Below are 25,707 nucleotides of genomic sequence, written 5' to 3' on the forward strand. Positions count from 1 at the left end.
TCCCAAGCATCGACCAGCTCGTCGATTCCACCTCAGTACACCAATTGCTGACCTTCATGGACGCCTTCTCAGGATATAATCAAATCCGAATGGCGCCAGAAGACGAGGAGAAGATGGCCTTCATCACCGACAAGGGCACCTATTGCTATAAGGTAATGCCTTTCGGTCTGAAGAATGCTGGAGCCACATATCAGAGGCTGGTCAGCCAAATTTTTGAGGACCAGATCGGCCGAAATATGAAAGTTTATGTGGATGACATGCTGGTGAAGAGCCGAGCGGCGGAGCACCATGTAGCTGACCTCAATGAGACGTTCTCCAAGCTCAGGAGATACCGAATGAAGCTCAACCCGGCAAAGTGCGCGTTCGGGGTTACCTCAGGCAAATTCCTGGGTTTCATAGTGACCCAGCGCAGAATTGAAGCCAACCCTGAGAAAATCCGAGCGCTGCAAGAGATGACGCCTCCGAAAATAGTCAAAGAGGTGCAGCGGCTTACCGGATGGGTTGCCGCCTTGGGGAGATTTGTCTCCCGATCGGCTGAGCGCTGCCTCCCATTCTTCAAGATCCTTAAGCGGCCTAAGGACTTCCTGTGGTCAGAAGAATGCCAGCAGGCCTTTGAAGAGCTCAGGAGCCTTCTGGCCTCCCCTCGCTGCTCACCAAGCCTCAGCGGGACGAAGTTCTTTACTTATACATGGCCGTCTCCCCGGTCGCAGTAAGCTCGATCCTGGTCCGGGAAGAGGACAAGCTCCAAAAGCCGGTCTACTACATCAGCCGGGTCCTCAGGGATGCTGAGACCCGATATTCAAAACTTGAGAAGACAATTTTTGCACTTATCATCTCAGCTCGGAGACTCCGGCCTTATTTTCAAGCTCATACAATAGTCATACTGACCGACCAGCCTATGAAGCAAATACTGCAAAGGTCAGATCATGTGGGGAGGATCGCCAAATGGGCGGTTGAGCTCAGGAAATTTGACCTCGAATATCGGCCCAGGCCGGCTATTAAAGCTCAAATACTCGCCGACTTCCTCGTGGAATGCACCCTGCCAGACGACCCCGAGCTACCGTCTGCATCCATGGGGGGAACCCCGAGGCTACCATGGGTCCTACATTCGGACGGGTCGTCAACTTCGGGGGGTAGCGGAGCCAGACTCATCCTCACCAGCCCGGACGGAGTGGTGGCCGAGCAAGCCTTGCACCTCGAATTCCCGGCCTCAAATAACGAGGCAGAGTATGAGGCTCTCATTGCCGGGCTCAAATTGGCGAAGGAACTGAAAGTGGAAGACCTGAAGGCCTTCAGCGATTCCCAGCTGATAGTGAGCCAGATCCAGGGAGACTTTGAAGCAAAAGAGCCATCAATGCAGAAATATCTCCAAAAAGTGCGGGAACTCACGTCTGCCTTGGGCTCTTTCAGCATCTAGCACATTCCTAGAGCGGAGAATCTCAGGGCAGACCAGTTGTCCAAACTGGCGACCTCCCGCATGAACGAGCTTTCCAAGGGGACAACGCTCGAGCATCTTCAGACACCCAGCACGGAGGAACCCGAACCCACCATGTGCATCGACTTCGAGCCGAGCTAGATCGACGGGTTCGTCCGCTATCTCCAGGACGAAACCCTTCCTCATGATGAGACAGAGGCTCGCCGGATCAAGCGCCAAGCTTTCCGGTATGTCCTATATGAAAACAAGCTCTATCATCGATCATTTACTTCTCCTCTTCTCAAATGTCTCCGCCCCTCTGAGGCGGACTATGCCCTCCGAGAGGTCCATGAAGGAATTTGCGAAAATCACCTGGGAGGTCGGGCGTTAGCCCATAAGATCCTGCGGCAAGGATATTACTGGCCCACGCTCCAGAAGGATGCGACGGACTTCGTTCGGAAGTGTGACCGGTGCCAACAGAACGCTAACATCCAACGTCGACCTTCGGCCCTGCTAACTTCAATCATCGCCCCCTGGCCGTTTGCCCAGTGGGGGATCGACATTCTGGGGCCCTTTCCTCTGGCCACCGGGCAAAGAAAATTTCTGGTCGTCTCCATCGACTACTTCACCAAATGGGTTGAAGCTGAACCTGTAGCCCGGATCACCGAGCAAAAGATGCGGGACTTCATGTGGAAGTCCATAATCTGCAGATTCGGACTCCCCCGAATCCTTATATCTGACAATGGTCGGCAGTTCGACAACGTCCACTTCAGAGAATTTTGCTCCGAGCTCGGCATCGACCACCGCTTCACCTCGGTCGCCCATCCCGGACAAACGGGAAAACTGAGGTAACTAATCATACCATTTTGCAGGGACTCAAGGCCAGGCTTGATCGATCCAAAGGACAGTGGGTCGAGGACTTGTACAACGTCCTCTGGGCATACCGGACCACGTTTCGATTGCCCACAGGAGAGACCCCCTTCAACCTAGCGTATGGCACAGAGGCTGTCATCCCGCTGGAAATCGGCCTCCCTTCTTCAAGGGTGGAACACTACGACCCCGACTCCAACTCTTCCCGACTCAGGAGTAATCTGGATCTCGTTGAAGAGACACGAGAGATCGCCCGGGTCCGTATGGCAAGATACCAACAGAAAACGGCCCAATACTACAACTCCAGAGCCAAGCCCAAGCTCTTCAAAGTAGGGGACCTCGTCCTCAGGAGAGCCGAGGCTTCACAGCCAACTGAGCAGGAAAAGCTCGCCCCAAATTGGGAAGGGCCGTAACAAATCGCCCGAGTACAACGACCCGAAGCATACAAGTTGAAATCCCTCGAAGGGACTCCAATTTTGCGAAGCTGGAACTCCGAGAATCTACGAATGTACTACCAATGAAACCCCTAGGGGTTCAAGACAATCAGGAACATGGACTCAGTCTCCTTTTTACAAATGATTCGTCCATTCCAATAATTATGATTATTTCTTCTAATGTCGGGTCGTTTGTGATCCTCAGATTTCTCGATTAAGATCGGGATGCCTCGAGACTCGACCGTGGAATCCCAAACTCCCTCGACCTCGAAAAGTGTCGCAGGACGATAAAGTATCGACTTGACGCAAGATTTTTCGACAAGGTCGGGATGCCCCGAGGGTCGACCGTAGAGTCCCAAACTCCCTCGACCTCGGAAAGCGTCGCAGGTCGATAGAGCGTTCCCAGACCCATCGACCTGACGTACGATTCCTCGACTAAGGTCGGGATGCCCCGAGGGTCGACCGCAGAGTCCTAAACTCCCTCGACCTCGGAAAGCATCGCAGGTCGATAGAGCGTTCCCAGACACATCGACCTGACGTACGATTCCTCGACCAAGGTCGGGATGCCCCGAGGGTCGACCGTAGAGTCCCAAACTCCCTCGACCTCGGGAAGCGTCGCAGGTCGATAGAGCATTTTCAGACCCATCGACCTGACGTACGATTCCTCGACTAAGGTCGGAATGCCCGGAGGGTCGACCGTAGAGTCCCAAACTCCCTCGACCTCGGAAAGCGTCGCAGGTCGATAGAGCATTCCCAGACCCATCGACCTGACGTACGATTCCTCGACTAAGGTCGGGATGCCCCGAGGGTCGACCGTAGAGTCCCAAACTCCCTCGACCTCGGAAAGCGTCGCAGGTCGATAGAGCATTCCCAGACCCATCGACCTGACGTACGATTCCTCGACTAAGGTCGGGATGCCCCGAGGGTCGACCGTAGAGTCCCAAACTCCCTCGACCTCGGAAAGCGTCGCAGGTCGATAGAGCGTTTCCAGACCCATCGACCTGACGCAAGATTCCTTGACTAAGGTCGGGGCCGACCGTAGAGTCCCAAACTCCCTCGACCTCGAGAAGAGTCGCAGATTAATGGAGCATTCTCAAACCCCCTCAACCTCGGCGGGCGCCATCGGGTCCGTAAGAAGCCCGAGCTCTCCGAAAGTCAAAGAATGACTCCAAAAGTCGGCAAGGAAATAAGGCAACCCACTCCGCTACGTGGAGCACAACTTTAGAAATGCAAGAGGTACATCCCACTCGATGCTCGCCTTGTCATATTTATCTACGCGTTGCTAGCAAAATCTCGATTAAAGTCGAGACCTTATTTTGGCCAAAGTCGGATTGCTCCTACAAGTCGGTTTAAGACTAATCTCCCACTGACCTTATGCATACTCCGTCTATTGAACCTCCACGACAACTTATGTAAGTCTTCGTAAACTAGGGCCCAACTCGGCCCCCATACACAGACTCCAATGTCGACCTATGAAGATAACCTCGACCGCGGGCGTACTGATTGAGTTCAAAAAGGCCGAGGTATTCTCTAAAGATTCCGACCCCGCTTACCGAAACCTCGGCAAGGTCCGAGGACGATAATTGTGAAAACCCTGGCGACGATTTGATTGTTAGCTCATGCTCCCCTTTGGGGGACAGCACCAACCTTTTTTATGGTCCTACGGTCCGAAAGCCGAGCTCGAAAGCCCGGCTAGACCCCCAGATAGCGGCCTATGCAAGTCTAGCACGGCCCCGCTTGGAGGTCTAAGGCCCGAGCTCGGTGCCTCAAAAACCTAAAAGCCAAACATGGCGACCTCTGCGATCTTCAAGTCCGAGCTATAGGACTTGAAAGATTTCCTAAGAACTTAAGCTCGGAGCTCCCTCTGGTTAGTATGATCAGAACTTGGGAAAGCGAAAATATAGCCAAAAAAGAAACACGCCTCTATTAAACAGCTCGAAAGCTAAGATACAAAGTTGAAAGCCGGTAAAACGATAAGTTAAAATCCCGGCCTCGTTTACAACAAAGGAAGACAAAGAAAGATAAACACGAAGTGACAAAAGGAATTCTTCATTAATGAAATGCCAAAAGGCTAAGTACAGAATTGGAGGTCGACCATTCAAAAGTTTGAAGGTCGACCTTGATTACAATGGAAAGAAGAAATGAATCTAAATCCTAAGGGGCGGCAGTTGCGTCAGCGTCACCCTCGGGGTCATCTATGGTGATGACTGGAGGGTCTTCAGCGGGCACGGGTTCGGGGTCTGCGGCGGGAGCCTCGGCGGGTGCCTCGGGAACGCCCTCCAACTCGGCCACCACCGTCGCAGGCTCGGCTGCGCCCCAACTCATCCGACTCCGCCTCGGATGCCAGGACGGCGGGAACGTCGTCCGAATCGGAGCTGTAACCCAGCCTCATCCTCGGACGAATTGTTGAAAGATCGAACTGGGGGCAGATCCGAGCCATCTGCTTTCGGAAGTTGTCGAAGCCCCGGAGGAACCCGTCGACGGTTTCCTCCTCTAACATGTTGCGAAACTCCTCCGATTCTTTGAAAGAGTCTACGGCATGTTCGGCCCGCTCGAGTGCCCTCCTCTCCCGAGTCTCTAGTTGCTCGATCTTGAGGCGCAGGACCCCGCCCTCGTACCTGAGGCCTGCGACCTCAGACTGGACCTCCCCTAGGCACGCCTCCGAGGCACGCAAGGCCGACTTCGCCAAGGAGTGGGCAGCCCTCTCTTTCTCAAGCACCTCGACCATTGCTAGGCGCCCGGCCTTAGTGGCCTCCCTCCGTGCCTCGGCCTCGGCCAGCGTCGCCTCCAACTCGGCAATCTTCTTCTTAGCCAGCTTCAATTGCCGGCTGACTTGCCGAGTCTCTTCTTGACACCCTTGGGCGATGAATACCAGGGTGTCGACTTCGTGGATATGCTGCAAGGAAAAAAGGGTAAAGTGATTACGAGTTGAAAAACATAACATATTCGCCAGTAGTCTAAGGAAAATTGGGAAAATAGCTTATCCGAACGGTATTGCGGTAAGTACCGTCGACAACCTCTTCCAGCGGCAAGTTTCGGAACTCGGCCCGGTCTGCTGGAAGCATCGCACGCCGAATACGGCGCGTGCGACATCGGCATCGTGGATGGTCGATCTCCCCTCGAGGAGTGGGGATCCTGGCTCGGCCGACTCCTCCCTAGAAACCCTTGAAGAGCTCGGTTCGTCCGAGCTAGGGATTTCGGGGCCGCTGACTTCGGGGCCTCTGGTCGGCTCAGGCCCGGGCGCCGTAAGCGGATTACGGTCGGCCCCTCCCGCTGGGCGACGGGGGCGGGACAAGGAGGGGCCGCTGGGCCCGCGTCACCGGCGGCCCGTGTCCGCCCCTGATCAATTATGGAGGCCCCCGCCTCCGGGCCTCCCGTCCCGGCCGATGTGGAAGCACCGGTCGACCTCGACTTCTTCCGAGGTTGGGGAATAGCCCCCCCGGCCTCGGCCTCCCGCCTCTTCAATCGAGAGAAGAGGACGTGTTGCTGGTCGGCATGTGAGGGATGTCTGAAACCAAAAATTTTCTCAAGTGTCAGACCAATGTTAGTGAGAAGAGAAAACAGATAAAAACAAAGCGATGCGGACTACTCTTACCCTCGGGGCGCGCCGAACTCAAGCCCACGCTCGCCAAGGCGTCCTTCCGTAGGAGCTCGGTTAGGTTGAATCCCTTTTCGAGGGCCCGTAGGGAGTCCAAGACCCTCAGCTCCCTCCCCGAGGCTCGGAGAGCCTATTGAGAGCCTTCAACCGAGGGTGCCCCCACCTCGGGTTGAACCCCCACGGCACCTCGGACCCAAGAAAGAAAAATTTCCCCTTCCACTCATGAATAGAGGAAGGGGCGCCCTGAAAGAGTGACATACCGCCCCGAAAGGCGAAGTATAGCCACCCCGCATCCGCCGAGTTTTTCTTTAATAAAAAACACCGATGGAAACACTCACCGAGGTCGGGATCCCGTGCGCAAGACACAAGGACAAGAACCCGATTATGGTCCTCCACGAGTTCGGAGCAAGCTGTGCTGGGACGAGTTGATACTCTACCAGCAAATTGTTCACGAACTCGTGAACAGGAAACCGCAGGCCGGCCCAGAGCGTCTCGCGGTGGATCGCGATCCGACCTGGGGGCGGCCGCGTCGCCCTATCCTCCGGTCCCGCAGTTTCGAGACGAAACCCGGGCTGGAAGAAGAACCGGGAGCGGATTAACTCCAACTCCTCCCCCGACAAACTCGACCCTACTTCCTCTGGACCGAGACCATTTTACAGAGAAATGAAATAAACTAAAGATAAAGGAAGTAAGGAGGAGGAGGAAGAGGAACCCTAGCTAACACAGGGTGGAAACCTACGGGAAAGTCGCCGGAAATCGCTCCGGGCACCGTCGGCAAGGTTTGGTCGAAAGGTGGAGCGAAGGAGGAAACGGCAAAAATGAAAGGCAACCAAATAGAACTCTTAGGACAGATTTGTGGGGTTTATATAGACCCCCCTGACGGCCCAGATCGGCGGGTTCGGTTCCCACCCCCCGTCTGGATTGCGCCACGTGTCGGCCTCGGAAGCCGACAGCCACCGCATTCACTCCGGATCAATAAGTCGGGTACAAAATCGAAGCGCCGTCCCATCGGATCTCACGGCCTCATCATGGGTCCGCAAAAACCGGACCACCTCGAAAGACGAGCGGACGTCACCCCCGCTCCCTTCATTTAATAAGCCTCAGGGATACGTGGAGCGCCGATGTAACCTCAGCCTCCCTAGATCAGTATTTTGCCCAATACGAGATCAGAAACATCCGACCTCGAATCATGCTGCGTGTTCATTTTTGAAGCGCGAAATGGCATACCTACATATGAGGGGGGCCTCGACCACGAGATTGAGGCGCCGCCCCATCGGGCCCAGGGACCCTCATCATGAGTACGCCGTACGAAGCGATCTCGGAGATCCAAAGGGCGCCATCCCCGTTGTAGCTGCTTCGGAAGGCGTAAGGATGCAGACCCCGTTGTAAGTTCGCCGTCTAAAGCGACCTCGTAGCGCTAAAGGGCGCAGACTCCGTTATAAAAGCTCCAAGACGCGTAAGGGTGCGGACGTGATTCTCTTCGACCTCAATAACCACAATGACAATTTCTACTTCCCGCATCCGAGCTTGCAAGCTGCTCGAACTCGGAAGTCGGGGGGTAGTGTTGGGGGGAATACGGTTTTTCCCCAGCAATATAGTAACCCCGCCCCTAAGAAGCCGCATAACCGCCGACCTTAGACAACCGAAGTCGGCATCTGACCTCGGAACGTCCGACCTCAGAACCTCCGACCTGGAGAATTTTCGACACCCGAGGTCTATTCTTATCGACCACCTACTACGGCCGTACCCTCCGAGGTCCGGCCAAGGGCCATATCCTGCCACTGCCCCAGCATTTATTGCGCATGACCTCTGCAAACCTCCGGTTCACTCAACAATTAATGCGGACCTCCGGCCTACTCAACAATTAATGCGCACCTCTGGCTTACTCAACAATTAATGTGCACCTCCGGCTTACTCAACAATTAATGCGCATGGCTCCTATTATCTACGGACCTACAGCTCTCCACGGCAAATCAGCTCAGCAGAGTCCAGTCAACCATGAGAAGTCTCTGATCTTGGCCTTACCTCCGACATCAATGCAATGATTCACCCGATCGCGTGCCAGCTCGGGTCGTACGACGGCCTCATCTCCGACATCAATGCAATGATTCACCCGATCGTGTGCCAGTCCAAGCAACATGCCGAGCCGTACAACGGTCTCGCCCCATCACATCACAGGTAAACCGACCCCCCTTATAAAAGGGAACCCTTGCTCCTCAAAGGGGGGTTGGACACAGAAAACTCAAAAAAAATATTGTTCTCCTCTTTCTCCTTCAAACACAGCTTGCCCCCCCTCTGACTTAAACATCGGAGGGCCGGCGCCTGAAAATCCGGCCACCGGCTTTTCTGCAGGCACCCCGACGGAGGACGCCGCCCGCCGACGGACCGCCGCTCCCCTGTGTCCACCTGCCGCTCCCCCTCCTCGACCGATGACCGCCCCCGGGTCCAATTTCCAGCAACAGTTTCCATATTTTTCGGTGAATAGAAATATAGGTATGGATAATCACTCTCAATATATATATATACCTCAATCTTGATATATATACCTATTAAAATAGAAATGAGAGAGAAATTTAGACTCCTCACCAAAATTCATGAAAATTAGAAAGAATTCCTAGAAATATTGGGACATTTTTGGAAGTTCCATGAGAAAAAAGAATTTTACACAAGAAATTGAGATATTTTTGGAACCCATGCCAGAAAAAAAAATTTGCACAAAAAATCTCACGCTTGCAAAAAAAAAAGAAGAAAAAAAACACACACACAGACACACACACACAAAATTATTAAATTATACAAAAATTAGGTTTCTAGATTTTTACACAATTTAAATTTGTGCCGACAATATTCAAATTTTTATGTAAGAAAATTGCAAAAATATGCATGCAAGAAAACTTAATCATACTAAAATTAGATTTTTAGTAGTAGAATAAATAAACTTAACTAAATTAAATTCAAATAAAAGAAATCTAAACATACAAAAGAAAGAAAATTGGGTGTTGAGTAATTTGTATGCACAAAATAGTTTCCACTAAAAAAAAATCATGCTCATATGCAAAAATAGAAAGGAATTTTACACATGTTTACATACAAAAAAATTCCAAACATTCACAAAAAAAAGCATGCAGGAAAATTCAATTGTACTAACATTGGGCATTTAGTGGTAGAAAAAAGAAATTTAATTGAATTGTATTCTATTGACACAAAGGAATTGATTCTGATGATAACAAAAATATTTGAGAAGTTACTCATTAGTTTAAATTGCCTTAGTGTTCAAAAAGTAAGAATGATACAGGAAGCTCTATGAGGAGTTGTCTTACTTTATAGGAGTCAACCTCTCATGGATCTATTGGAAGCTGAGCAGGTGAGAAGCTGTCTCCAATTTGTTTGGCATTGTTTCCCTAGTCAGATGCAAAATTGTGTAGGGAAGGAGTGGATTACTCATACTTTGCTTCACTCCAGATGATTTTTAGTTTGTTTGCAATCTCTATGCATTTTTCTAATTATTTAAAAGCAAATTTAATTGTAAAAGAAACCCAATTCAATCCCCTCCTCTTGCGGTGCTATTAGGTGACAATTGGTATTAGAGCTCGGTGCTCTATTGTCCTCTCTCATTGACTTAACTATCAAGAGTTAAAAATCAGAATAGCAATCCCGGTTGGGTCCATCTCTAGCTTATTGGGCAGTCCACCAACAAACCTCTTTTTATTTAGCGGGTCTAAACCATACATACTACAAGGCCAGGATGAGAATTTTTATTCAAAGACCTAGACCATGATATATGAAATGTCATAGTTAATGACCCTTACACACCGTAGAAGTTTGTTGATGGCAATGTAGTAACCAAACTCATGAGAGCACAAAGTGTGATCTACACATCACTTAAATTAGTATTATTACTAACAAATAATGATAGAAGTGCTGTATTAATATTATATTTTTGTGGGGGTGCAGGTGATCGGAAATCAAAGTTAAAATGCACATTGGGTTCAAAAAGATGCATCATAGTAGGTGACTAGTCAAGCCACATGAGGTCAGTCCCAGTTGCCACACTAGAAGGAGCATTAGCCGGCTAGGCGCAGCCACATCCAGCAGCAGCATGTCCTCCCATTTCGACTAAGACCATTTGAAGGAATCCTGCACACATCCGTGCTTCAGCCGAGCCCATATCACAACGTCCACGAGCCTTCCTTGTTTCCATCCAAGTTCATCCATCCACGCGTGCACCCTCCCAGCAAATTCCAGCCATCCAGGTTCATCACCCACGCATCCAAGCAGCCGAGTCCCAGCATGGTTCAGCTTCTTCCACGAGTCCCAGATCCCAGACATTCCGCGTCCGCGTGCAAATTCCCCGCGTCCGTGATCTCAGATCTTCGTCCGCGCTTCCCAGCATGCCACGTCCATGAACCAGCTCCCCCGAGTTCCAGCAACCGTGATCCCAGCTCCAAACCTCCTTCCGATCCCGAGCATCTCCATTCCAGCGTCACAGCAAGATCACACGCTCTCGGATCTTTCTCCCCACCAGCGCATCATCCGAGTCTATATTCCAGGCGGGGAAAGAGATCGCGATCCATCCACGATCGGATCCTCCAGGCCACTGCAGCCTCCCGGATTCCGCAATCATCCGAGTTCCAGCCACATCAGCTCCCAGCGTCCGCGTGTGATCCATCCTCTCCCAGTCATTCCGTGTCCGGGATCTTGCGGCTGGCTAAGGATGCTCTTCCGTTCGTTTCCGCATCCGATTCTCCCGCATCCACAGCCTCATCCAGCCGACGTATCTCCACCGCGTGCGAATCTCTCGCGTCCCCTTCCAAATCCCAGCCGTCCGCGCCTATTCCCGTGCAAGCTGGAGGGTTCTCACGGGACATATGAGTCTCTCTCAGTGGGGGAAGAAGGAAGCTCTCTCGGGTTCAAAGAAAAAAATAGAGGAGAGTCCTGTTATTCAAAGAAAAAAAAGAACAAAGGGAAACAGAGCATGCTCTGTTTCCAAAAAGAATAGAAAAAAGAAAAGAAAAAAAAGGGAGTTTTCTTTTATGATTATTGGAGGGCTATTTCTTAGGAGGGAGATGGAGGAACCCTTTGATGTATTGCTCTTTGAAGTAAACTCTAAACTTTTGCCTTGCAATGAATTATATTTACTGATATGTTTTTGATCCATGCATAGTTATTCTCGTAGATAGCTCTTCAATGGATTATGATTATTGATATATGGATTGCTTTAGTATTTGATTCATCGTAGACGTAGAAAAGCACGACGAATGCTTAGAAAATTGAGTTCATATGTTCATGAAACATATACCATGATTAGATCTATCCTACCATTTCATTTTTAATCAAGAACTATAGAGTTTATTTCTTGGATGCAATATCATCAAGGGGGATTCCAGATCCCTACCATCTTTATTTCATCGAACTTTGTTTATTGATATATTGTTCTCTGCTTTTAATTTCTGAAAATTCAAACATCATCTTAATCCCACAAATTTATTAAATTAATTAATCTAACAATTATACTAAATAATCTTATAAATATTTCGTTTCCTGAGGATTCGACCTCGTACTCCCGAGATTTTTACTACTTGTACGATTCTCCTGCACTTGGGAGAACAATTTATTTTTGCATCACAAACACAAAAGTGAATGGAATAAAAATGATAAGAGAATGGCTCAACTCAATGTTAAAGCTACGAACACTCTTGTACCGTGCTCTGATGCATCCGATTTCAATAGAATTATCAATATCCATCTCTGCAAAAGAAATCTAAGGTAGGCTAGAAGTAACCTCCATGAAGGTAGTAATTAGGTTAAGGAATCTAAAATAAGCATGTTAGTATATGGAACTATTTAAGATGAAACCTGAAAAAACCATCGTAAAATTGTTTACTAGGTTCATTTTATGTTAGCGTATTGAAAGAATTAGGTAAAACATGTACTAATAGTGAACTGGTAAGAAAAATTCTTAGATCTTTATGGAAGATGTGGGAAGCCAAGGTAATTGCCATCAAGAAGCAAAGGATCTGAATGTGCTACCTCTAGAGGAGCTCTTAGTTCTTCAATAGTCGCATGAGCTAATAAGCAAAAGCATAAGAATTGAATGCACCAAGACGAAATTGTTAAATATGTTGGGTAACTAAGGAAGGGGGCCTTGAAGAGTTCAAGGGGCACAGTCTCTGCTATCGAGTTGACTTCTACTTTCAAGAGAAAGTCTACCTAGAAGAAGAAAGAAATCTGCGAAGAAGCAGAAGACCGAGAAGAAGCCAAGAAAGGATGCTCCAAAGAAAAAGGCCGATGATAAGGGAAAGTGTTTCTATTGCAACGAGGACGGCCATTGGAAGAGGAACTGTCCTATTTATATGGGGAGTATAAAGAGTAAGAAGGGTGACACGTCTTCTGACAGTATGTCAATATAGCTCATTATTGAAACTAATCTTACAGATTCCTTCTACTTCCAGTTGGGTTATAGATTCTGGTTCTAGTGGCTCATTTGTGCACTACCATACAGGGTCTAAAGGAAAGTAGAAGGCTCACGGAAGGTGCGATAACCCTTTGGGTTGCAATGGAGCAATAGTTGTTGCCTATTGCTGTGGGCACCTATCTTCTGCGATTACCATCTGGATTTAGTTGACACTTAGGGACTGTTATTTTGTACCTGCTGCTAGCAAAAATTTGATTTCTGTATCTTGTTTAGTACAGAAAATTTTGAATTCAATTTGCAATAAAGACAAACTATTCCATTTATTTGAAAAATAAAATAGTTGCACGTAGTTTTATGATTGACGGTCTCTATCACTTATATTTGGATGTATCTGTGAATGTATCTGAGCAAACAGTGAGTATCATAGGAATTCAAAAGATCTAGAGATGAGATAAATCAAAAGTTATTTGTAAGCAGCCTTCAGGCTTGATCATATAGGAAAAAGACAGAATAAACAAATTGGAGAAACATGGGCTTCTAGGCTCATTGACTTTCGAGTCATATCCAATTTGTGAATCATGTCTTCAAAGAAAGATGGCCAAATTATCCTCTTGTAGGATACGGAGAGAGGTTCACTGAAATACTTATCCTAGCTGCAGCAACTGATGTGTGTGGCCTATTCGAATATACAGGCTAGAGGTAGCTATTCTTACTTCATAACAATTTACCCGATGATTGCTCTTGGTACGGGTATGTATATCTTATGAGACACAAATTTGAAGCTTTTGGAAAAGTTCAAAGAGTTCAGATATGAAGTAGAAACCAACAAATAGAAAAATTTATTAAGATTTCTTCGATCAGATCGAGGAGGAGGAATACCTTAGTGGAGAGTTCCGTGATTATCTCAAAGAAAACTGGTATAGTTTCACAATAGACCCCTCCTGGTACACCTCAGCTCAATGGGGTGTTAGAGAGAAGGAATCCGAACCCTATTGGATAATGGTCAGGTTCGTAATGAGCTTCACTGATTTATCCTTATTTCTTTGGAAAGATGCCCTACTTTCAGCAATTTATATATTGAATAATTTCTCTAAGTTTGTTCCTACCACACCGTATGAAATATGATATGGTAAGAAACCGAGTTTTGGGTCATCTCACGATTTTGGGGATGTCCAGCCTACATCAAGCGATAACAAGCGGACAAGGTTAGAGGCTAAAATAATCAAGTGCTCGTTTTATTGGATATCTAAAAGAGTCATTAGGATACAATTTTTATGTCCTACGAGGACCACAAAGTATTTGTGAGCCGACATGCCTATCTTCCTGAAAAAAACAGTTTTATTCCTTATAAAGGCAGTGGGCAGAAAAATTGAACCGGAAAAGAAAGTTCTGAAGAGCAACGAGCCCACTATGCCCTATAGAAACCTATTCATATTGAGGCCAGTACATGTAGAACCTCTACCCTCGTAGATCTAGCAGGATCTTCCCATCCTCCTGAAAGGAACTTAGATATGCTGATAGAGGAAGTAGAGGAAGTGTTCCTTATGGAAAATAGAGATCATTGTAAGGATCCCAATTTCCTACAACGAGGCGATGTTAGACATCGATTTCGAGAATTGCTGAAGCGATGAGTCAAAGATGGACTCCATGCAATTCCAACCAATTCTGGACCTTGGTAGATCCACCAGAAGGTATAGTACCTATTAGGTGTAAAATGGATTTACAAGAGAAAATTAAGTTCGGATTGTTGGGAAATTGTATCCTAAATGTCAATCGTCAGCATATTGATGATTGAATTTTGTAAATAAATTGATAAATTAATAAAGTATTATTTGGCATTATTCATCATTTCATCTTCAAATGAACTCTTATATGATGAAGTCCTTAGGACTTATGTTATGATAAAGGAGGATTTATCTTTGAGTCCTTAAACTTGTTCGCGACCAAATAATATGTTGTTACTAGGACGACAACATTATCGAGATTAGGTCATTGTGTGACATATACGTTGGTTGTCCTCTTAACCAAGGAGTGTGGAGACACTGGTATGCCATACAGGTGAAGTGTAGGAGTACATTTCACTGAACGTGACCAATTCCGGAACGCTCTACTGTCGAGAGATGTTCCGAGTGGATATGGGTATAAGTTTGGCCCTCTGACCTGAGACCGCAACCTGTGACTAGCAAGCAACTCACTGTACTTTGGTACCAGACTATCTGAATTTCTAATTCAGTGACGGAAGGTCACTGGGTGCAGTCAAGTACTTGCGTAGTCAGTTGTGAGTCAAGATGGAATTGACCCTCCTGGAAACAGGAATAATGTCTTGTGATTAATTTAGCAAAACCTTGGCCAGGATAATCCCAGTGAGGAGTCACGGAATATCTAAAGTTAATCACATAATGGATGTACTAATTATAGGGTTGACAGTGAGCTCTAAGTCATCCTGCATTAAGAGTCAAAGGATTGAATTATACAGTAACCATAGTTCAGGTTTCAGAATATTTGCTTCACATATATTCGGCCTATTAGAACGTCGGGTACCATTGTTAGATGGTCACATCGATTAGTGTAGGAAGTCGTTCCTATACTACAGGCTTAGTTCGAACCTATGAGGTCACACGCATAGAAGATTCCTGATTGATCAAGAAGGCTGATGAATGATTAAGATCATTCAGGGATAATTTGGTCAATTCGATTGGCAAATTATCTTATAAAATAATTAAAGTAATTATCGAAGATTAATTAGTAATTAGATTGCTAATGAACTCAATTGGATTGAGTAATTAGACTAAGGATGAGCCAAATTGAATTAGATTCAATTCTGGGCTCAATCAGGGTTTTTGACCTGATTGGATTAGGTCTGATCAAAGAGGACTTAGGTTGACCAAAATTAAATTAGATTAAATTTGGTGGCTTAATTAGTGGATTGACCTAATTGGATTAGGTTCAACTCATGTAATTGGATCATTCTAAATTGTTAGGATTTACTTAAATTAGAATGGGTTTGATCTGAAACTGTTCGGATCTTGAAATCCACTTGTCAATATCCATGCATGGCGCCATAAAATTGATTTTTAATATGATTTAAAAATTAATTTAATTTATTTAATGGTGCCATGGGATACTTGGCAACATCAGGGACCGTCTTTCATCATTAGATGGATCGAAATGGAGAGATAAATTCATGAAAAGAATTGGATAAGAATCAAATTCTCTCTGCTTCATGACATATGTCATCCCTTATCTTTATCTCACTTCTAATTACGATTGAATTTTCGAATTTAATCATCACAAAATCACCACGTGACCCTCTAATCTATTTGGGGGCATGGGAATTTCGAAATTGAAAGAGGAAAGTGGCAACAATGAATGAATGGTTTAGATTAGATCAAGCTTCATCATGTAATGGCACATGAACTTGAATTTTGAAATTCAAAATTCAAAACCCCACAAAATCCTCCACAAATTGGGATGGTTGGCATGAAAGTTAGGTAGGAGAGCAAACATTAAAAGGACCTCCATCATCTGGTGGTCGAATTTCAAGGAAAAAAGAGAGAAAAAGAAGAAGAAAAAGGGAAAAGAAAAGAGAGGAACCCTAGTTCATGCATGGAAAAATTCTGCATTCAATCTAGCTGACTTCTTCCTCCTCTAAGTCCATCGCGCCATTAGTGTTAGGGGTCCCTGATAAGAGGTCTTTAGATCAGATCTAAGTCGCTCTTCAATCCCCTGTAAACCTTTCCTCCAAGTTCTTCCAAGAAGGTGGATCAAAAGTTGATAGCGTTTTGGAAGATCAAATTTCAGTCTCAGAAATTCTGCGCAAGCTAGCACTTCCCGCAGGATTGGATCTCTTCAGGAACTTCGCGTGGACTTCTGGTAGAGGCCATTCGTGTGCGTGGCTGCGAAGTCGAGGATCAGATCCACAAGTTTCATCCATCATAAAAGGTATTAATCCTACATTAATCTTTTATTATGGTGTCAAGATCTAGGTCTGATTCTCCGAGGTTTTAACCCTCTTTTGGAGCTCCTCACGGAGATATCTCCAGAATCCATTCAATGGATACTTCGGAGATTAAATCGGAATAGAGTTCTTAAGTTTCAGATCTGATAGTTAATCATGCATGAAAAGTTTTTAGCATAATTGTTTAAACGATTCCGGCATAATCCTATGTGTTCTTAAAGGTGCTGATTTCTAGATTTGATCTTGTAAGCAATGCATGAATTAATTGTTTGATTCGATTTTTCGCTTGCGTTTTAAAACTTAAAAAGGAACTAGTATGGCTTGATCCCCGCTTATGAAGGGGTACGTAGGCAACCCCGATCAGGTTCAGCCATAGTTTTTTTTTAAAAAAAACAGCTGCTTAACACCGAAGAACCTAGGATTCACTTTCACGGATGGCAAGGTAGAGACCTATAAGGCAAGGCTAGTGGGCGAAAGGTTATAGCCAGCGTGAAGGTATTGACTATCAGAAAATTTTTTTCACCTGTAGCCATGCTGAAGTTTATTCGAACTAGCTTACAACTGCAGCACATCATAATTATGAGATATGGCAGATGGATATAAAAATTCGTAATTCCCTAAATAGATTATCTTGATGAAGATATCTATATGGAGCAGCCTTTGGGTTTTACTTTCAGTGATGGTGGTCATAAGGTCTGCAAACTGGCAAAGGGTCCCATCTATAGACTAAACAAGCGTCTCGGAGTTGGAACAACTCATTTCAACGATGTAATCAAATCGTTTAATTTCATCAAGAATGAAGATGACTCTATTGGTGACAATTATTTAGAAAAGAAGATGTTGAGAGGAACACTTTGTTGCCAAAGTTCATAGATTGAGGAATAGATTGGTGTTCACTGTACTGGAGTCTGAGATCGGTAGAGATAAGAATTTCCAATCATTAAATTGCCTATATATATATATATATAAACTATTTTGTGCATCAATGATTTTTCTTTGTATAGTATATATGGTTGCTTATTACATACATATTTGTTAAATATATATTGATCCTTATTAAAGAATGTATCATGTATTATTGTTTTTCATTTGTGTGGACTTTGATACTTGCTTGTTTCAAATTTTGTAAAAGGGTATGATATTGAGTTATATTCACGTGACAAGCATGCAATTTAATTGTGGGTTGTGATACATAATATGTGGACTTTGATACTTGCATGCATCGAATTTTGTACAGGAGTATAATGTTGAGTTATATTCATACGACAAGCATGTAATTGAATTGTGAGTTGTGGTACTCTAGACTAGCCATATTGTTGATGCCCCATCATAGGCCAGAAATGTGGTACTTGTTGACGGCCCGCCATAGGCCAGAAACGTGGTATTTATTAATGTCCCACCATAGGCCAGTAATGTGGTACTATTGATGCCAAATGAACAATCGAATATCTTATAATTGAACTAGTTTGATTATTTGAATATTGTGGATTTATTTAGTTGGATTATTTGGCTACTAATTATTGAGTTATTGGAATTTGTTCATCTTAAGCCTTGCTTGATCTCTAAGGAATTGCTCTAGAATTCATGTGGTCGTATCATGTGGTCAACCTAGATGGCGAGCTGGAGGGTTCGGGGCATGACAATACATCCTACAAAGCTCATTATTAGGCATGTCCCAAAAGATACAACCCATGCCCTTACTATTCCTTAATTTCTTCTTAAGCAAAGCATGTAGCATCTTAGATTGCAAAGTATAGCAAATCTAGGGAATTCATTCCTTGCCTGCTTGTGAAGCAATGAAGTTATAATCCCTTTATCTTTCTCTATGTAGGGTTATATATACACAAAGGAGGTGGAAGGAGGTCTCTAATACTATAGTGCTTGCTTGTTATATGAGAATTAGGACTATAAGTGACATGGGGTAAGGTTCAAGTTCCTATTACAGGCATTAGGTGGTTGACATTGAAACTAATGTCAACTACTATGAGGGCGAGGGTCCTGCTATGGCGCTTCGAGTTAAACGACTGGAGGGGTCCTAGACCAGCATTGTACGACTAGAGACTTTGATCTGGTAATTAGTCCTAGGCCAGTGTTGTACACCAAGGGTTCCAAGTCGATATAATGTAACTAGAGATCCTGGGTCACTGTTATGCTATTGTGGGAGGGGTCCTGAATTAGCGTTATGTGACCATAGAAGGGTCCCTTGTTTTGCAACTGACCTTGTTATAACCATCTGCCATAAATCTATGGATGGTTAAAATTATTTTGATGATGAGAAACTGACTCTAGATGACCAATTGTTTGGAAAAGAAGGTGTTGAGCAAAACACTTTGCCTTCAATTTCATAGATTGAGGAATGGGTCGGTGATCGCTGTACTTGAGTTAGAAGCCGATAGAGAAAAAAATTTCTAGACATTAATCGCATATATATATATATATAAGCTATATTGTGCATCAGTAATTTTGCTTTGTATAGTATATGATGGCTTCTTATTATATGCATTTTTATTAAATATAAATGAATCTTTATTAAAGAATGTATCATGTATTATTGTTTCTAATTTGTATGGACTTTGACACTTGCGTGGTTCGAATTTTGTAAAAGAGTATGACATTGAGTTATATTCACCAGATAAGCACACTACAACAAATATGAGTTTTGCCGACTCTTTTTTTTCCGACGCTAGGGGAAAGCGTCGGGAAAGTTTGGCTCAGCTCCAGCCTTTGCCGACGCTTTTTCCTAGCGTCGGTAAAGGTTTACATACAACGACGCTTAAAAGCGTCGGTAAAAGATTAAGAGACGACGACGCATAGAAGCGTCGTTAGAAAACATCAACCCTCCAACCGTTCGCCCAACCCCCTCTCCTCCATCGAGAGCCGACTTCCCACCTCCATCGAGAGCCGGTGCTTCCCCGCTGCCGTCTTCCTCCTTCCGTTCGCCCAGCCCCCTCTCCTCCATTTTCTATCGGTCGATGCCCTACTTGTGCGCGCGCCGACTTCCCACCTCCATCGCGAGCCGGTGCTTCCCCGCTGCCGTCTTCCTCCTTCTCCTCTGAGGTAAGCCTCCTCCTCCTCCTCCTGCTGCTGCTGCTCGTCCTCCTCCTCCTCCTCCTCCTGCTGCCCATCCTCTCTCGGTCGATGCCCTAGCTGCGCGCCGACATCAATCCTCCATCCCGAGCCCTAGCTACTCGGCCACCGTCGACCTCGCCGTCGTCTGAGGTAAGTGATCCTAGTATCCTCAACCATGTATTTATTTTAAGCCTTGCGATTTTCCTCTCTGGTATGTAATATATTAAAGTCTGAGGATTTGAAGCATGGGTTTAAAACTGTGGTCACGTTCATTTAGTCTTCTTCCTATTGTTTAGGATCAGATCTTTATTCGCCATGGGCATAAACTGCGGGACAATTTACAAAATATGATTAGGTCTTCCTTCCGTGCTCTCTCTGTCAATTTAGGTTTTGTGGTAGATAGTTTCAGCCAAGAGCTACCTACCTTAGAAATTTGTTATGAATTAAAGGTTCAGCGGCAAGCCAGTAGCTAGGCTAAGTAAATTGTTTGAAGCTTGTATAGAATTTCAAGATTTTTCTAGCAGTGTACCATTTGAACTTGTTGTAACGAGGGAAAAGCTTCATTAGGCTTTTCTATTCATGAAACTCCCTTCCAAGAGACACAACGAGGAGGTAGAAATGGTTCTAGAGGAAATATATGGCGATGAGGCTGGGCTGGGCTTGGAGCATGGCTTTTTTTTACCCCTGGTTACCTAATTAGCCAAAAGTTGCTTCCTTAGTTACCAAGACAAATGAGATGACTTGGTTGGGGTCCCCAAGCCCCAAGGAGACGATGAACCAAAGCTGACGAGAGGGATCCCTTCAAATTGTGGGAACTGTAGTTGTCTCTGCCAGTTGGATCACTAGTCCGGCAACAACTGTGCATTTCAAAGCTTCAACTGCAAATGAAAAGGTTTGCTTCGGAAATTACAAAAAAAACCCAGAGAGAGAGAGAGAGAGAGGCTTTTGTGGGGTGGGGGGTACCTGCAGTCTGAGCTTATTCGCATGGAAGATTTTAAGATACAGATGCAATGCTTGATGAATCAGAAGTCATGGGAACAAGGAATTAAATTAACATCGACGGACATGCATCGCACGTTCTATACACCACAAGAATAAGTACTTCATATTTATTCATGTCGTAGCATGATTTTGCTAAGCCAGCAAGCTACAATTTGTACTTATTTTCTAATCTATCTCGAATTAGTTTACGGAAACATAGATCATCACATTATAATTCCCAAATCCTATTCATAAACACATAGCCATTACCTAAAATGCCTACCAGGATACGTTTTTGAAACTTTCTTTTTGAAACTTGCAGAGAATTGAACTAATGATTCGATCGGTGTTCATATTTGTTTCATGGTCATGCATAAAACCTAGATGAAACGTGAATCCTAGAAAGCTGGTTTAGATGCACTTTTTGCAGTGAAAAATTATTTGTAGATACACCTAGCCAGGAGAGTTTATGAGAACTGGTTCTTTTGAGAAAAAAACCTTTTTTTCTTCTTCTTTTTTGAGAATTAAAAAGTTCTCGTAAGAAATCAGGCTCATAGAAACGAGTTAGGTGCAATGAAGCTTCTAGGATCGCATCTACAATAGAAACTAGCAGTGTACCATTAGGCATCTCTCATCTACAATAGATATTACATCAAGCACGACTCATAATCCTGTACAAACACAGAGAATGCATGTGCCAAACAAGTTGGCTGGAACATTTGTATCCAATAACCAAGTACACAAGTTGACGAGAAATAGAAGAGAGTCAAAAGTTTTATTTATCAAAAACAGAGAAATGTTTCTGGACAATTGAGTTAAGTAATTTACATATATCCTTCATCTTGAATACAGATATCATTTCTGTATGCTCTCCAACTGTGGTGTCAATTAATTGAGCTTGGTGGTCTCTTTCAGAGCAAAAAGAACATCTATAATGGAGCATGTCGTGTCCAATTTGGTTCATTCTTTTCAAGTCTAACAACCAAAAGTTGATGTCATTCTTTTCAAGTCTTACAACCATGCAGTAATATGTTTACGACCATGAAAGCATTAAAATTTCTAGCAAGATGATGATGCCTCCATGGCAATGGAACTTTATTTAGTATAAATTTATTATTTAACCAAATATTGATTCTTTTTTGTGCATACCAGGTAACAATATGCCCCGAGGGAGACGATTTAGAGATGTGGAGTTCCAGCATTCTCAGGTGAGATCTACTTCTGATCAGTCCCTACAGTCCCAGCAGCCATGTGAGCATCAGCAGCACGAGTCAGGATCTCAGCGCGAGCCTCCTGCTGATTGCCCGGAGGATGAGCTCCGGATCCAGGGTAATTCGATTTAAAGTTCATATTTTATGTTCATATTTGTCTTCAACTTTTTAAGATATATTTTATTTAATTTTAATAGATGGACAAGGGACAGTGAGGACGAGACGGGGACCCACTCAAGCAAAGGATGTGTGGAAGCTTCCTCCGGGTGAGAAGATCATCATCCGATGCAACGAATTGGGGCAGCCCATCAATAGAGCTGGAAGTCTACTATCAAGCTTTTTAGGATCGGTTGCACGCAAGGGTCAGCTGTGTCCGCTCAACTATACGAAGTGGAATGACATGCTTCCTTCGTATAAGGTTGAGCTTCTTAAACTTATAGAGGTAATGAATTGAATTTATTCTTTTTAATTCGACACCTTCTGTATGTTAATTTGCTTTGTACCATAATTTTATTTTAGAGGTTTAATATTATTATAACATTCTGTACCTTGTTGTAGGGTAAGTTTGTACTCCCTCCAGAGAGCCATGATTGGGTGCTAAAGTCCCTCAACCGCAAATGAAAAGAATATAAAGCAAAATTGAAGACGGACTTCAAGCGCGAGGGTATGACAGAGGAGGAAGTTGCTCGTGTGACTCCTCCTGATGTATACCCTCAGCAGTGGAGGGAGCTTGTTCACTACTGGTTTTCTGAAAGAGGACAGGTCATGTATATTGTTTCAATATCTTCTATTATCTTTATTACTAATATAGATTGCAAATATATACATTGAATCATATTATACTGTGTGCTTTTATTTTGGCAGACATATTCTAATATTGGTAGAGCTGCACGAGCATCTCAAGCAGTTCCTCATACTTCAGGCTCGAAGAGTTATGCGAGACGTAGAAATGAATTCGTAAGTTCTTTTGAAACTATTTGAAACTCTACTAACATATAGCACGTATCATGATATATAGTTTGCCCATATACTTTCCGTATGTGTAGATAGTAGAACATGGAAGGGAGCCTGGTGAGATAGAGTTTTATAAGATGACCCACACTCACCGAGATGGCACCTTTGTCCGGGACGAGTCGAGAGATATAGTTGTATGTATTCATTTTTTATTTGATCATAATTATTTTATTAATTTTACTTCCTTTAAATTATTAATGTGACTGTTTATTTTTTTGAGAGATATAGGAAAGAGCTACAAATCTCATTTCAGAGCGCGTCGGGGAGTCATCATCATCCGACGCGGCCAGTCGCGTCGAGGCTCAGGTCTATGCAGAATTGATGGGCCCAGAACGTTATGGACGCATGAGGGGTTACGGTATCGGAGTTACCCCCACTCAGCTGTCTGCAGTGAGCCGATATACCCAAGATGCCAGACAAGGTACTAGCACTGCAGAGGTTTGTAGTTTGAAGATAGAGATGGCACAGATAAAGCAGTCATATGAGACAAGGATAGAGGAGATGAGGCAGAGTCATATGACTGATATGGCGGAGTTGAAACAAAGCCAAGAGTTGAAGATACAATCTTTGCAGGACCAGCTTGACCATATTTCATCCTTTTTGCAGAGATTTGCTCCTCCGGTACATAACTAAATCTATTTGAATATTTTATGTAATTATAATGTATTCTTGTATGAGCGTGATGACTTTCGTATTTTTAGTTTCTAAAATATTTTTTTTTCTTGTAGGTTGATGATACTTCATCTACTCGGAGAGATGATGATGCCGACCCTTGATACATATTGTAGATTGTGTACTTAGGAATTTGACTTATATGTTTTTAAAATTTTGGAGATTCCTTTGATTAATCTTGTATGATGATCATGAGATCTTTTTTGAGCAACATGATAAGTAGAATCTATCAAAACCTATGTGCCTTCTTCCGCTTTCCTTCATTGTTAGAATGGAATGCAACATCCATTCATTTGCTTTTCTAATTAATTGCTGTGAGTTCATTTTGAATCAAATTTTATTCTATGAGCAGGTCACTTGACAGCTAGGAGTGATGTCTACAGCTTCGGGGTTGTCCTTCTTGAGCTCTTAACAGGACGCCGGTCTGTGGACAAGATATTCTATATTTTCTGATTGTATCAATCTTTTTTCTGAATGGAACAGGCATGGAGGCAGGGCTTATGCTTTGTGATTGCCAGCTTGTCCTAGGATCACTACAGATTGGCATTTATGGACGACTTTGTAAGTACGGATCACTTGATACCATTTTCAAATTAGGAATTTGTTTGTCCTCTGTTATTTTTTTTAGAGTAAATTCTGAGCACTCATCTTTTTCATGTCTTCATTCTTTTTTATCTAGGGTGTTACAGGAACCTTCTAGTCATGTGGCTGATTCTACTAAATCTGACAATGACAATGATGAGGTTGCAGCCATCGCAAAGTCCTTAAAGGTGTGGTGCCTTTGTTCCTGGCAACCTTCATCTAGTAATTATATTAATGTTTGTGATATTACTCTGGTAGTAGTAAGCATTAGGATGTGCTCAATTTTATTTCCCAATCTTTGCTGGAAAGCCAGATTATAAGAAAGCATAACAAAAAAAGCAGTCCATTCAAACCAAGAGCATAGCATCAATTGTATTGCCTGATGTAGGCCCAGTAATTGTGCCACTATGGGATCGAATATTTGAATTATGACTAATCTTCATTGAGATTTTTTAGGGGAAAAAACATCATTTTAAACATGTACCTTCATTACAGAAAAGGTTCTGGGTTTTTGACATTTTCATTTTTTGGATGTGCTGGGGCACATATTGTCATATATTTAAACTACAATGAGCTAAATTTTGGCATGCTTATCATATGATGTGTTTCACATACTTTCTATTGCAGAAGAAGGCAAAGGAGTTTAAGCAGCAGGAAGCCCATGAAAATGTCAATGCTGAGTCATATATTGTCAATGCAGAAAATGCGCGTTCTAAAAAGAAGCTGAAATCTTCCAAGTCTAATTAATCAAAGGCCAGTTTCAATCACATGGAGAGAGGGGACAGGATTGATTTTTTCCTTTGATTTTCTTTATTGAAACAAAAGCACTGTAAGTCCTTTCCAGAATCTGGTAATACTGTCAAATGAGTGATGCTTTGCCCTCTTTCTGGAGCTTATATATGACATGGGGCTTTGTAGGTGTTTTTATCTTATAAACCGAAAGGAGTAGAAGTGAAAGCTCAATTTTCAGGTTGGCTGCTCTGCGACGCGATGATCCTAGTACTTTTGTTTTGAGCAACTGCTTCATACCGTCATGGTGTTAAGAACCAACCAACAATTATATGCTGTCTTGTAACACATCAGTTTTGAGGGTGTCAAAATCAGTTGAACAGGTCGACTGTTTTTAGCCTTTGTACATTGCAAAGACTGCAACGCTGATGAGGGTTATTAATAGGAACTGGCAATTGACAGGTTACTGGTTTGACCGGGGGAAAACACATGGTAGATTGTGTACTTAGGAATTTGACTTGTATGTTTTTAGAATGTTTTTGAAGTACAATGTAATCAAATATGATAATATGAATGTAATCAAAATTCTTGTTTGTGACTCATATTTTGTTATATGTGTGATTCAGTGTATTTGTTTCTATTGTTTTGTAAGAATTTAATGTACACAGAGTATTTAAAAATTACTTTTACAAATTTTTTTTTAAAAAAAATTTATTGCCGACGCTTATAAGCGTCGGAAAAAGCAACAGGAACGTAAACC

The 25,707-nt window shown here is 44.0% G+C and overlaps 1 long non-coding RNA gene across 2 annotated transcripts; it reads left to right on the forward strand.

Moving 5' to 3' along the window:
• The first annotated feature begins 23,717 nt into the window (after nucleotides 1-23,717).
• Nucleotides 23,718-25,352, forward strand: LOC120105719. 2 transcript variants are annotated; one of them, XR_005508037.1, is made up of 5 exons: nucleotides 23,718-23,757; nucleotides 23,989-24,197; nucleotides 24,326-24,406; nucleotides 24,846-25,047; nucleotides 25,137-25,352. It is a non-coding gene; the product is annotated as an uncharacterized LOC120105719 (long non-coding RNA). The 2 variants fall into 2 exon arrangements; XR_005508036.1 differs by having other exon boundaries at nucleotides 24,846-25,352.
• The last annotated feature ends 355 nt before the right edge of the window (nucleotides 25,353-25,707 follow it).

This window comes from Phoenix dactylifera, unplaced genomic scaffold (genome assembly GCF_009389715.1).
Source record: "Phoenix dactylifera cultivar Barhee BC4 unplaced genomic scaffold, palm_55x_up_171113_PBpolish2nd_filt_p 000349F, whole genome shotgun sequence".
NCBI lineage: Eukaryota > Viridiplantae > Streptophyta > Magnoliopsida > Arecales > Arecaceae > Phoenix > Phoenix dactylifera.